The following is a 14,109-nucleotide window of genomic DNA, read 5'->3' as shown; positions in this document are numbered from 1 at the left end:
ACATTGATTGAGGGCAGCTGTCATTGACAGCCTCTTAATCATCATTGACTCCTACAGGCCCCTGAAAGTGAAAGTGTGAAAGTCTCTCAGTCCTGTCTGACTACATGCGACCCCATGGACCGTAGCCTGCCGGGCTCTGTCCAAGGGGATTCTCCAGGCAAGAGTACTGGAGTGGATAGGGCCACTCAGTAGTTTTTAAGTTGTTCCAGAAAACGATCACAAGGCGGCAGCATTTCTACACACACGCACACGCACACGCACACGCACGCACGCATGCACGCACACACATCTGGCTTGTAAATTAGAAGATACACCCAAAGGCTGGTATTTCAATCCTTCATCTTCCTTCCTCTGCTGCCCAGAATAATCCCACTCCCCTCAAAACCGCTCAGATGTTGATGCGGTCCTTTGTACGGCCAGGACTGGGAGGAAGCTGGCCGGAAGGTGGCAACCCCACCGCTAGGAGACATGGAAACCAGGTAACTTTTCAAAGCGCCTCCAGCCCAGAAAGTCGAGCAATTTTGGAGTGCACTAACCTTGGTTTAGGTGAAGCTGGGCCTGCGTCGATTTGGATATTGTGGTTTCATCTCGAGGGGAGCAGGCAATACAGGTCTAAGGAGGGGCTTCTTCGCTCGCACATCCTTGCCAGCTTCCTTGGCCCCATTCCATCCAGCCTTGGGATCAAGGCTGCTCAGGCTCCATGGATGTGACACCCGCCCAGCTCCCAGAGGCCTTAGCTGAATATTGCAACATTGCTTTTTCAGTTTTATTTTCTTCTTTTAATTTTATTTGTTGATTTATTTTTGATTCTGCTGCATCTTCCTTGCTCTGCAGGTTATTCTCTCATTGCAGAGAGCAGGGGCTATTTTTAGTGGCGGTGCCCAGGTTTCTCCTTGCAGGGGCTTCTCTTACTGTGGAGCACTGGCTCTACGGTGCAGGGCTCAGTTTCTCAGCAGGTTGGCTGAGTAGTTGTGTTTCAGACTCTAGAGCACAAGCTCTGTAGTTGTGGTGCCTGGGCTTGGTTGCTCCTGGGCAGGTAGATGTATTTCGGATCAGGGATGGGAAAAGAGTCTCCTGCATTGGCTTGAGGATTCTTTACCTCTGAGCCACCAGGGAAGCCCTTTTTTTCAGTTTTTTTTTTTTTTTTTTTATTCCCTTCTATTTTAAAATTTTTTTTTTTCCTTTAATTGAGGAGAAAGGATTTACAATATAGTGTTGCTTTTAGGTGTAGAACAGCCTGACTCAGTGATATATATGCACCTGTCTATTCTTTTTGAATTTTTTTCCAATAGAAGTTATTACAGACAATGAGTACAATGCCCTGTGCATCCAGTAGGTGCACATTTATTATCTAAGTGATACATGTACATTGGTGTGTACAAGTCAGTTGGAAGCTTCTAAAATATCCCTCCTTTTGGACTTTTTCCCTTGGTAACTTTAGTGTGACTTCTGTAACTGACTGTGAGTCTGTTTCAGAAGTTATTTCATTCCTGTTGATGTTTAATATCCTATTGATATCACCTATAAGTGATATCATATACTCATTGTCTTTCTCCATCCAACTGAATTACTAGTTATAATCATGTTTTGGTGCATCCATGTTGAAGCAACTGGCAGCATTTCCTCATTTTCTTAGCTGAGTACTATTCCACTGTACATGTGGAACACAGTTCTCCATTCCACATTGGATGGATACTTGAGTTGCTTCCATATATTGCATGTTCTAAACAGTGCTGCATTGAACATGGGCTGGATGTGTCTTTTTGATGTACGCTTTTCTCCAGATATACAGCCAGGTGTGTGGTTCCTCAATCATAGAGTAGCTCTGTCGTGTAGTTTCACAAGGACCCTTTTTCTTGATCTTCATTGTGGTCATTAACAATTCACACGTCCACTGACTGTGCAGGAGACTTCTGTTTTCTCTCCAGTCTCTCCTGCAGGGAGTGTTTTTAGACTTTTGAGGATTTCCCTACAAACTGGTTCAAGGTCAGTCTCATGGGACTTTTGACTTGCTTTTCCCTAAGCCTCACTAATAAGGAGCATTGTTCCTCTTCTTCTTTTTCACTTAAAATAGTGCCACAAAATTTTACCACTTGAAATGACCCTTTTGTGGTCAGCTCTGCTTTAAATTTGTTTTCCATTATCTATTCTGGATTCTTCTGTTGACTATGAGGGCCACTCAAATTCTTCTAATGGATTCTTGCCCACAGTAGTAGACATAATGGTCATCTGAATTAAATTCACCCATTCCCGTCCAGGGAAGGGACTTCCCTGGTGGTTCAGACAGTAAAGAATATGCCTGCAATGCTAGAGACCTGGGTTTGATTCCTGGGTTGGGAAGATCCTCTGGAGAAGGGAATGGCTACTTACTCCAGTATTCCTGCCTGGAGTATCCCATGGGCAGAAGAGCCTGGTGGGCTATAGTCCATTGGGTCACAAAAAGTCAGACATGACTGAGTGACTAACACTTTCACTTCATTTTCTTTTATTCCTGTCCATGTTAATTCACCGATTCCTAAAATGTCCATGTTCACTCTTGCCATCTCCTTCTTGACCACATCTTTTTTACCTTGATTCATGGACCTAACATTCCAGGTTCTTATGCAGTATTATTCTCTACAAAATCGGACTTTACTTTCACCACCAGACACATCCACAACAGAGTGTCCCTTCCACTTTGGCTCTGCCTCTTCATTCTTTCTGGAGCTATTTCTCCACTCTTCCTCAGTAGCACATTGGATAATGAACAGCACATGAACCAAGAACTTCCAGATGTATAAGCTGGATTTAGAAAAGACAGAGGAACCACAGATCAGATTGTGGTGTTGGAGAAGATTCTTGAGAGTGCCTTGGACAGCAAGGAGATTGAACCAGTCAATCCTAAAGGATATCAAGCCTGAATACTCACTGGGAGGACTGATGCTGAAACTGAAGGTACAATAATTTGGTCACCTGATTTGAAGAGCCAACTCATTTGAAAAATCCCTGATATTGGAAAAGATTGAGGGCAGAAGAACAAGGGAGCAACAGAGGGTGAGATGTTTGGATGGCATCACTGACTCAATGGACATGACTTTGAGCATTGAAGGACAGGGAAGCCTCATGTGCTGCAGTCCATCAGGTTGCAAAGAGTCAGACATGACTTAGGGACCGAACAACAACAATGTGCTAAGTCGCGTCAGTCGTGTCCGACTCTGTGCGACCCCACAGATGGCAGCCCACCAGGCTCCCCCGTCCCTGGGATTCTCCAGGCAAGAACACTGGAGTGGGTTGTCATTTCCTTCTCCAATGCATAAAAGTGAAAAGTGAAAGTGAAGTAGCTCAGTCGTGTCCGACTCTTAGCGACCTCATGGACTATAGCCTACCAGGCTCCTCCGTCCATGGGATTCTCCAGGCAAGAGTACTGGAGTGGGTTGCCATTGCCTTCTCCAATAGAAAAAAGCTCAAATTTATGGCCAGAGTCAGAGCAGGCATTATTAATTGGCCTGGTGAGGGGATCCCATCTAGTAATGTCACAGTGACCTGAATAAGCAACCTATTTCGGAACATTGCCTGAGGGCAGCTGTCATTGACTGTCTCACAGGCCTCATGACTCTGAAGGGCCCCTAAGGACCAGGTTTGAAATTGTAGTTCGGGGAAATGGCCACGAGGCAGCAGCATTTCTTCATGCCCCACTCTGGTTACGGGGACAACAGGAGCCTTCCTGAAACTCCTGTGTCCTGGGTTGTAAATTAGAGTGGAATGTGCAAGAAGACACATGCAAGGGCCAGTGTTTCATTACTTCTCACTTCGTCTTCTTGCCCCAGAATAATTCCATAATTCCAACGCCCTTAGACAGCTTGGCTATGGGTGCTGCTGTTTGTAGTGCAGGTTCTGCAAGAAAGCTGGGTGGAGGGAGGAACCCCACGGCTAGGAGATGAGGAGACCAAGTGACTTTTCCAACCTCTCTGACCCTGGTTCAGTTCAGTTCAGTTCACTTGCTCAGTCGTGTCCAACTCTTTGTGACCCCATGAACCGCAGAATGCCAGGCCTCCCTGTCCATCACCAATTCCTGGAGTTCACCCAAACTCATGTCCAATGAGTCAGTGATGTCATCTGACCATCTCATCCTCTGTCGTCTCCTCCTGCCTTCAATCTTTCCCAGCATCAGGGTCTTTTCAAATGAGTCAGCTCTTTACATCAGGTAGCCAAAGTATTGGAGTTTCAGCTTCAGCATCAGTCCTTCCAGTGAACACCCAGGACTGATCTCCTTTAGGATGGACTGGCTGAATCTTCTTGCAGTCCAAGGGACTCTCAAGAGTCTTCTCCAACACCACAGTTCAAAAGCATCAATTCTTCGGCACTCAGCTTTCTTTATAGTCCAACTCTCACATCCATACATGACTACTGGAAAAACCATAGCCTTGATTAAATGGACCTTTGTTGACAAAGTAGTATCTCTGCTTTTTAATATGCTGTCTAGGTTGGTCATAACTTACCTTCCAAGGAGTAAGCGTCTTTTAATTTCATGGCTGCAATCACCATCTGCAGTGATTTTGGAGCTCAAAAAAATAAAGTCAGCCACTGTTTCCCCATCTATTTGCCATGAAGTGATGAGACCGGATGTCTTGATCTTAGTTTCCTGAATGTTGAGTTTTAAGTCAACTTTTTCACTCTCCTCTTTCTCTTTCATCAAGAGGCTCTTTAGTTCTTCTTCACTTTCTGCCATAAGGGTGGTGTCATCTGCATATATGAGGTTATTGATATTTCTCCCGGCAATCTTGGAGGTCAAACAATGTGGAGGTGCGGGAAGTTTTGTTTGGCTGAAGCTGGGCCTGTGTTGATCTGGATATTGTTGTAGTTTAATTTGAATGGAACAGGGAATACAGTTCCAAAGTGGGGCTTGTTTAGATGGGTGCATCCCTGCCAGCTTCCTTGGCCCGATTAGAGTCCAACTTTGGAACCAGCGCTGCTCAGGTTCCATCAGTATGACACCAGTCCAGCTCCCAGAGGCCTGAGGGGAATATCTGAAACATTTCTATTTCATTTTCTTCATTTAAAAAATTTTTATGTCTTTATTTTTTGCTTTGTTGGGTCTTCGTTGCCACTCTGGCCTTTCTCCCTTTGGGCAGAGCAGGTGTAGTCTTTAGCTGGGGTGCCCCATCTTTTCATTGCTGTGGCTTCTCTTATTGTGAAGTATGGGCTCTAGGGTCCAGGGATTTCAGTTTTGGGGAATGGTGAGCTCTACACTGCAGCTCCACCCTCTCTAGCAATTGCAAAATTGTTGTGGCTTATAGACGTACTTACTTCAGGGCATGTGGGAACATTTTGTTTTGGGAGGACCCGTGTCTCCTGCATTGGCAGGGGCATTCTTTAACACTGAGATATGAAAGCCCACGTTTTCAGGGATTTCTTTTTTTTTCCTGTTCTTATTTCACTTTTTTTTTTTTTTTCTTGAATTGAGGAAGAAAGGATTGACAGTATTGTGCTGGCTTGACAATACAATATTCTATAAGGTGTACAGCAGCCTGATTCAGTGATACGTATGCACCTGGTTATTCTTTCTAGAATTTATTTCAGAGGTTATTACACAGCTGAGTACAGTTGAGTACCCTGCCCATACATTAGGTGCTTGCTGATGATCTGTGTGATACATATACATCGGTGTCTACATGTCAGTCCAAAGCTTCTAAAATATACCTCCTTTTGACCTTTTTCCTTTGTTAAGCACAAGCTGGGTCCATGACTCTGAATCTATTTCAGAAGTTATTTCATTCCTGCTGCCACCAATGGGTGATATCCTATGCACATTGTCTTTCTCTGACTGACTGAGTTACTAAATGTGATCGTGTTTAGGTGTATGCATGCTTAAGTAACTGGCAGTATTTACTCACCTTTTTAGCTGAGTAATATTCCATTGTGGGGCTTCCCTGGTGGCTCAAATGATAAATAATCTGCTTGAAATGCAAGAGACTCAGCTTCCATCCCTGGGTAGGGAAGATTCCCTGGAAAGGAAATGGCTACCCACTCCAGTATTCTTTCCTGGAGAATCCCATGGACATAGAAGCCTGGCAGGGTACCGTCATGGGCTCCCAAAGAGTTGGACATGACTGAGTGATTAACCACACATACACACAATATTCCATTATACATGTGCAACAACTTCTTTCTTCATTCCACATTGGATGGGTATTTTCCTTGTTTCCATATGTTGGAGGTTCTAAATGGTGCTGTCCATGGAATTTTCCAGGCAAGAATACTTGTGTGGGTTGCCATTCACTTCTCCAGGGGATCTTCCCTCCCCGGGGACTGGACCCGGGTCTCTGCATTGCAGGCAGATTCTTTACCATCTGAGCCACCTGCCTGGTTCTAGGGTAGCTCTATTTGTACTCTTACAGGAGTCTTGTTGTTGTCGTTGTTCTGGTCTTCATCATGATCATTACCAATTGACACTTCCACGGACAGTGCAGGAAACTTCTGTTTTCTCTCCTTTCTCTCCCTCAGGGATTCTTTGTAGACATTTTGAGGATGTCCCTTCTGACTGGGGGGAAGTGAGTCTGGTGGTGCTTTTCATTCGCTTTTCCCTAATTCTATTTATTCATGTCTTTCTTTTTGGCTGTGCTCGGTCTTCATTGCTGCTCTGGCTTTTCCGCTTTTATAGAGAGGGTGAGCTACTTTTTAGCTGCAGTGCCTGGTCTTCTCATCGGGGTGGCTTCTCTTATTGTGAAGTATGAGCTCTAGCATCCAGGGACTTCAGCTGTTGTTGGGGCCAGTGTGCTCCATAGTTGAGGCTCCTGGCTCTCAATCAACAGCGCAGTTGTTGTGGCTTAAGGGCTTGCTTACTCCTAGGCATGTGGGAACATTTTGGTTACGGGGCGACCCATTGGTAGGGGCATTCTCTACTGCTGACTCACCAAGAAAGTCCCTCTTTTTCAGTTTTTTTGTTTGTTTGCTTGCTTTTATTTAATGTTTTTTTTTTCTTGGATTGAGGTGGAAAGGATTGACAATATTGTGTTGGTTTGACAATACAATATTTTATAAGGTGTACAGCAGCCTGACTCTGTGAATCATTTGCATCTGGTTATTCTTTTTCAAATAGAGGATTTTTACAGATAGTTGAGTACAGTGCCCTGCCCATACATTAGGTGCTTGCTGATGATCTACGGGATACATATATATTGGTGTCTACGTGTCAATCTGAAACTTCCAAAATATACCTCCTTTTGACTTTTTTCCTTTGTTAAGTATAAGCTAGATTTCTGTGACTCTAAGTCTGTTTCAGAAGTTATTTCATTCCTATTGATGCTTAAATTCCACCAATGAGTGATATCATATGCTTGTTGTCTTTCTCTGTCTGACTGACTTACTAAATGTGATCATGTTTAGGTGTACACATGCTTCAACAACTGGCAGTATTTACTCACTTTTTTAGCTGAGTATTATTGCATAGTAGGGCTTTCCTGGTGGCTCAACAATAAATAATCTGCTTGCAAATCAAGAGACTCAGGTTCCATGCCCTGGGAAGGGAATATTTCCTGGAGAAGGGAATGGCTACCACTCCAGTATTCTTTCCTGGAGAATCCCATGGACAGGAACCTGGCAGAGTACGGTCCATGGGATCTCAAAAAGTTGGACACAACTGAAGTGATTGAGCATGCATGCATACATTTTTCTATTATTCACCTGCAACACAACTTCTTTCTTCATTCCACAACAGATGCATATATTCATTGCTTCCACGTGCAACACAACTTCTTTCTTCATTCCAAAACGGATGCATATTTTCATTGCTTCCATATGTTGGGGAGTCCTAAACAGTGCTGCATTAAACCCTGAGTGGGACGTGTCTTTTCATGTCCCACAGAGGTACAGCCAGGTGTGGGACTGCCCAATCATATGGTAGCTTTATTTATACTTTTCCACGGATCCTTTTTTCTGGCTTCATAGTGATCATTACCAATTTACCCCTCCACCAACAGTGCAGGAGACTTCTGTTTTCTCTCCATTCTCTCCCTCAAGGATTGTTTGTAGACTTTTTGAGGAAGTCCCTTCTGACTGGTGCAAGGTGAGTCTGGTGGTGCTTTTCATTCACTTTTCCCCAGTCATCACTAATAAGGAGCATCGGCTCCTCTCCTTTTCTTACTTTAAACAGTGCAACGAAACTTTACCAGGTGAAATGGACTTCTAATCCACGACTCTATTTTAAATTTGTTTTCCATTATCTAGTTCGGGACATTGCTTGATCAACAGCCTTTTCAGGCCTGAAGGGTCCCTAAGGACCAGGTTTGGAAGTTGTAGTTCATAAAAATGGCCACAAGGGAGCAGCATTTCTTCATGCCCCACTCTGCTTCCAGGGGCAACAGGAGCCTCCTGAAAGTTCTGTGTCGGGTTGTAAATTAGAGTGGAATGTGCTAGGAGACACCCTCAATGGCTTGTGTTATGTTACTTCTCCTCGCTTCATATTCTTGTCCCAGAATAATCCTGGAGCCCTCAAACAGCTTGGCTGTGGGTGCTGTTGTTTGTAGTGCGAGGACTAGGAGGAAGCTGTCTGGAGGTGGGGGAAAATCCCATCACCAGGAGACAAGGAGACCAGGCGAATTCGAAAACCTCTTCCACCTCAAGCAGTTTTGGGGTGCAGTAAGCTTGGTTTCGCTGAAGGTGGACCTGAGTTGAGCCTTCATCTCAAGGGGACAGGCGCTGCTGGTTCAAGGAAGTGCTCCTTTGCTGGCACATCCTCACCAGCTTCCTTGGCCCCATTCCCGTCCAGCCTTGAGACCAGGGTTTCTCAGGCTCCCTGGATGTGACACCAGCCCAGCTCCCAGTGGCCTGAGGGGAATATCCAGAACATTTCTATTTGAGTTTTATTTTCTTCTGAAAAATTTTTTACTAATGTCTTTATTTTTGGCTCTGCTGGTTCTTCACTGCTGCATGGACTTTTCTCTAGTTGCAGAGACCAAGGGCTACTTTCTGGCTGCAGTGTTCAGGCTTTTCTTTGTGGTGGCTTTTCTTACGTGGACTGTGTACTCTAGGGTGGGGGGAGGTGCTTCAGTAATTGGGTCTCATGGGTTAAGCAGTTTCGGCTCGAGGGTTCCAGAACACAGGCTCATTAGTTGTGACCCAACAGCTTAATTGCTCCTCTGCATGTTGGGTCATCCCAGCTGAGGGAGGCAACCCATGTTTCCCGCATTGTCAGACTGATTCTTACCACTGAGACACTGGGGAAGCCCCTCATTTGCGGTATTTTGTCTTATTTGAATTCAGTTTATCTTTTTACTTCCACTGATGAGGAAAAGATTTACAATATTGTTTTGGTGCAGAGGAGCCTGATTCATTGGTAACTGTGCACTTGTCTATTCTTTTCAGATTTTTTCTGATAGATTTTATTAGACATTTGAGTACAGTACCCTGTCCATATAGTAGGTGTTTGCTGAATATCTCTGTGAGACATATACATCAGTGTCTACTTGTCAATTTGAAGGTTCCAAAATATCCCAATTTTTGACCTTTTTCCTTTGGTACTTATCATCTTGATTTCTGCGACTGGGTATCTGTTTCAGAAGTTAATTCATTCCTATCAGTGTTGAAGTTCCGCTTACAAGGGATATCATATGCTGGTTGCCTTTCTCTGTCTGACTGACTTACTAAGGATGATCATCGTTAGCTGCATCCATGTTGCGTCAGCTGGCAGTATTTCCTCATTTTATTTTTTACCTGAGTAATATTCCATTGTGTGTGTAGAACACTACTTCTGTCTCCATTCCACATTGAATGGATATTTTCATTGCTTCCGTATGTTGTGTATTCTAAACAGTCCTTCATTGAACAACAGGCTGGATGTGTTTTTTCAATGTCTGATTTTCAAGAGAGACACAGTCAGGTGTGGGATTGCCTGATCATGGGGTAGCTCTATTTGGGACCCTTTCTTCTCGTCTTTATCTTGATCCTTAGCATTTTACACTTCCCCAACAGTACAGGGCTTCTTGGTGGCTCGGCTGGTAAAGAATCCACTTGCAATGAGGGAGACCAGGGTTTGATCCCTGGGTTGGGAAGATCCCCTGGAAAAGGGAATGGCTACCCACTCCAGTATTCTGGCCTGGAGAAGTCCATGGACTGTATAGTCCATGGGATTGCAAGGAGTTGGACATGACCAAGCGACTTTCACTTCACTTTCACTTTTTTCCGACAGTGCAAGAAAGTTATGTTTTCTCTGAAGTCTCTTCTGCAGGGATTTTTTGGAAATTCTTTAAGGATGTCCATTCAAACTGGTCTACGGTGAGTATAGTGTTGATTTTCATTTGCTTTTCCCCAATCTTAATATGGAGCATCTGCTCCTCTCCTTTTTTCCTCTAAACAGAGTAACCAAAATTTACTATCTGAGACGGACCTCTAGGAGTCTGCTCTGTTTTAAATTTCTTTTCCATTACCTGTCTGGGGACATTGCTTGAGGGCGACTTCATTGACAGCCTCTCAGGCCTCTTGACTCAAGGGCCTCTAAGGGTCAGGTTTGAAGTTGTGGTTCCAGACAACGGCCGCGAGGCGGCAGCATCTCCTCATGCCCCACAGGGGATTACAGGGGCACCAGGAGCCTTCCTGAAAGTCCTGTGGCTTAAGTTGTAAATTAGAGTGGAAAGTGCCAGAAGACACACAGAAGGTCTTGTGTTTCATTACTTCATGCTTTGTCTTCTTGCCGCAGAATTACCCCCCGCCCTCACAAGGCTTGCTGTGGGTACTGTTGTTTGTAGTGCCAGGACTGGGAGGAAGCTGGCTGGTGGTAGGACCCCCACCCTTAGGAGACAAGGAGACGAGGTGACTTTTCAAACCTCTTCCACCCCGGGGGTTGAGCAGTTTTGGGGTGTAGGAAATTTGGTTTCACTGAAGCGGGGCCTGTGTTGATCTGGATATTGTGGTTTCATTTCGAGGGGAGCAGGCAGTACAGGTCCAGGAGGGGCTCATCTGCTGGCACATTCTCCACAGGTTCCTTGGCCCCACACCCGTCCAGGCTTAAGACCAGGGCTGCTCAGGCTCCATGCATGTGACAACAGCTCAGCTCCCAGAGGCCTGAGCTGGCTATTGGAAACATTTCTCTTTTCAGTTTTATTTTCTCTTTTTATGTATTTGTTGATTTATTTTTTGGTTCTGCTGCATCTTCCTTGCTATGCAGGTTATTCTCCCAATGCAGAGAGCAGGGGCTATTTTTAGTGGAGGTTCCTCATTGCCCTGACTTCTCTTACTGTGGAGTAGGGGCTCTAGGCTGCAGGGGCATCAGGGTCACAACAGGTTGGCCAAGTAGTCATGGTTTCAGGCTCCAGAGCATGGGCTTAATAGATGCATGGGCTTGGTTGCTCCTGGGCAGGTAGCATCGTTTTGGTTCAGGGATGGGACAGGTGTCTCCTGCATTGGCTTGGGGATTCTTTACCACTAAGCCATCAGGGAAGCCCCCCGTTTTTCAGTTTTCTTTTTCTATTTTTATATGAATTCATTTTTTTCTTCAATTGAGGAGAAAGGATTTACAATATCGTGTTGCTTTTAGGTGGAGAGCAGCCTGACTCAGTGATATATATGCACCTGTTTATTCTTTTTCAATTTTTTTTTTCCAGTAGAGGTTATTACAGACAGTTGAGTACAGTGCCCTGAGCATACAGTAGGTGTGTGTTTATTGTCTAAGTGATACATATGCATTAGGGTGTGTTCCAGTCAGAAGCTTCTATAATATCCTTCCTTTTGAACTTTTTCCTTTGGTAACTTTAAGCTTTGACCTCTGTGACCGCATCTGTTTCAGAAGCTAACTCATTCTATGGATGTGTATATTCCACCTGTAAGTGATAATGCTCATTGTCTCTCTCTGTCCGACTGACTTACTAGTTATGACCATCTTTAGGTGCCTCCATGGTGCAGCGACTGGCAGTGTTTCATCTTTTCCACTGAGTTGTATTCCACTGTACGTGTGGAACACTAGTTTCTTCATTCCACATTGGATGGATATTTTCGTTGCTTCCATATGTGGGGCTTTCTAAACAATGCTGCATTGAACACGGGGCTGGATGTGTCTGTTGGACGTATGGTTTCTCCAGATATGCACCTAGGTGTTGGATTGCCTGATCACAGGGTAGCTCTGTTTCTAGTTTTACAGGGATCCTTTCTTCTGGTCTTTATACGGATCATTACCAATTTACACCTCCACCAACAGCAGGAGACTTCTGTTTTCTCTCTGCTCTCTCCTTCAGGGAGTGTTTGTAGACTTTTTGAGAAAGTCTCTTCTGACTGGTGTGAGCTCAGTCTGTGGTGGTTTGATTTTCTTTTCACCAATCATTACTAATAAAGAGCATCCTCTCCTCTCCTTTTCTTCCCATCAAACTGTGATGAAAATTTACCATTTGGAATGGACCTCTTGCAGTTGGCTCTGTTTTAAATTAGTTCTCCATTATCTACTCTGGACATTGCTTGAGGACAGCTTTAGTGACAGCCTAGCAGGCCTCTTTCTTGACTCTGAGGGGCCCCTAAGGGCCAGGTTTGAGGTTGTAGTTCTGGGAAATGGCCACAAGGCGGCAGCATTTCCCAGTTCCCCACTCTGGTTACAGTGGCAACAGGAGTCTTCCTGAAGGGCCTGTGTCCTGGGTTGTAAATTAGAGTGGAATGTGCCAGGGGTTACACCTAAGGGCTTGTGTTCCATTACTTCTCGCTTTGTCTTCTTGCCCCGGAATAATTCTGACACCCTCAAATGGCTCAGTATGGGTGCTGTGGTTTTTACAGGACTGGGAGAAAGCTGGCTGGAGGTAGGAACCCCATGGACATCAGGTGACTTTCCAAACCTCTCTCACGCCGGGGTTTGAGCCATTCCAGGGCACAGTAAGCCTGGTTTAGCTGAAACTGTACCTGCCACTGATCTAGACATTGTGCTTTTACTTCTGGGGACCACGCACTGCAGGACCAGAGTGGGGCTCATTTGCTGACATGTCCTTGCCAGCTTCCTGGCCCTGTCCCTGTCCAGCCTTGGGACCAGGGCTGCTCAGGCTCCACAGATGTGGTACCAACCCAGAGGCTTGAGGGAAATATTCCAAACATTTTATTTCAGTTTTATTGTCTTTTCAAAATTTTACTTACTAATGTCTCTATTTTTTACTCTGCTGGACTTTTGTTGCTGGGTGGGCTTTTCTCTAGTTGTGGAGAATGGGTGATGTCATACTTTTTAATTGACATATTCAGTGTCCAGTCTTCTCATTGCGGCAGCTTTTCTTATTGTGGAGAATGGGCTCTAGGGTCCAGGGGCCTCGGTTGTGGTGGTTGACTGGTTAGGTAGTTGTGGCTCCAGGCTCTAGAGCACAGGCTCAGTAGTGTTCCCTGGGGTCTTAGTTACTCCTGGGTATGTGGGATCATTCATTCTGCATCAGAGATCGGACCAATGTCTCCTGCTTTGGCTCGGGGATTCTTTACCACAGAGCTACCATGCAAGACCCTCTTTTTCAGATTATTTTTTTTCCATTTTTTTTTCTTCCATTGAGGAGGAAAGGATTTGCAATATTGTGTTGCTTTTAGGTGTAGAGCAACCCAATTCAGTGATACACAGGTACCTGTCTATTCTTTTACGAATTTTCTTACATTAGAGGTTATTATAGAGAGTTGAGTACAGTTCCCTGTCCGTACAGTAGGTGCAGGCTGAATATCTACGTGAGACACACACATTGGTGTCTACATGTCAATACAAACTTTTTATCCATTTGATCTTTTTCCTTTGGTAGCTCTAAGCTTGATTTCTGTGACTGTGAGTCAATTTCAGAAGTTATTTCATTACTGTTGATGTTTAAATTCGACTTATGAATGACATAACATTCTCATTGTTTGTGTTTGTCTGACTGAATTACTAAGTAGAATCAGCTATAGGTGCATCCATGTTGCAAAACAGTATTTCCTCCTTTTTTTTACCTAGTGATACTTCACTGTACATGTGGAACACTACTACTTTCTCCACTCCACATTGGATGGATATTTTTGTTGCTTCCCATATGTTGGGGGATCCAAACAATGCTGCATTAAACATGGGGCTGGATGTGTCTTTTCAATAGAGATACAGCCAAGTGTGGGATTGCCTGATCATAGGGTAGCTCTGTTTTACAGGGGCCTTTTCTTCTGATC

At 44.6% G+C, this 14,109-nt stretch overlaps 1 long non-coding RNA gene across 1 annotated transcript in view; it reads left to right on the top strand.

Moving 5' to 3' along the window:
- The first annotated feature begins 313 nt into the window (after window positions 1-313).
- The window catches only part of LOC129658537 (uncharacterized), a 41,972-nt gene continuing 28,176 nt past the window's right edge, over window positions 314-14,109 (top strand). The window contains exons 1-2 of the long non-coding RNA XR_008717395.1: window positions 314-479; window positions 10,166-10,251. This is a non-coding gene — a long non-coding RNA (uncharacterized LOC129658537). The remainder of the gene's footprint in view (window positions 480-10,165; window positions 10,252-14,109) is intronic.

Source organism: Bubalus kerabau, chromosome 8 (assembly GCF_029407905.1).
Source record: "Bubalus kerabau isolate K-KA32 ecotype Philippines breed swamp buffalo chromosome 8, PCC_UOA_SB_1v2, whole genome shotgun sequence".
In the NCBI taxonomy this organism is placed as follows: domain Eukaryota; kingdom Metazoa; phylum Chordata; class Mammalia; order Artiodactyla; family Bovidae; genus Bubalus; species Bubalus kerabau.
This window is presented reverse-complemented; position numbering and strand designations above follow the sequence as displayed.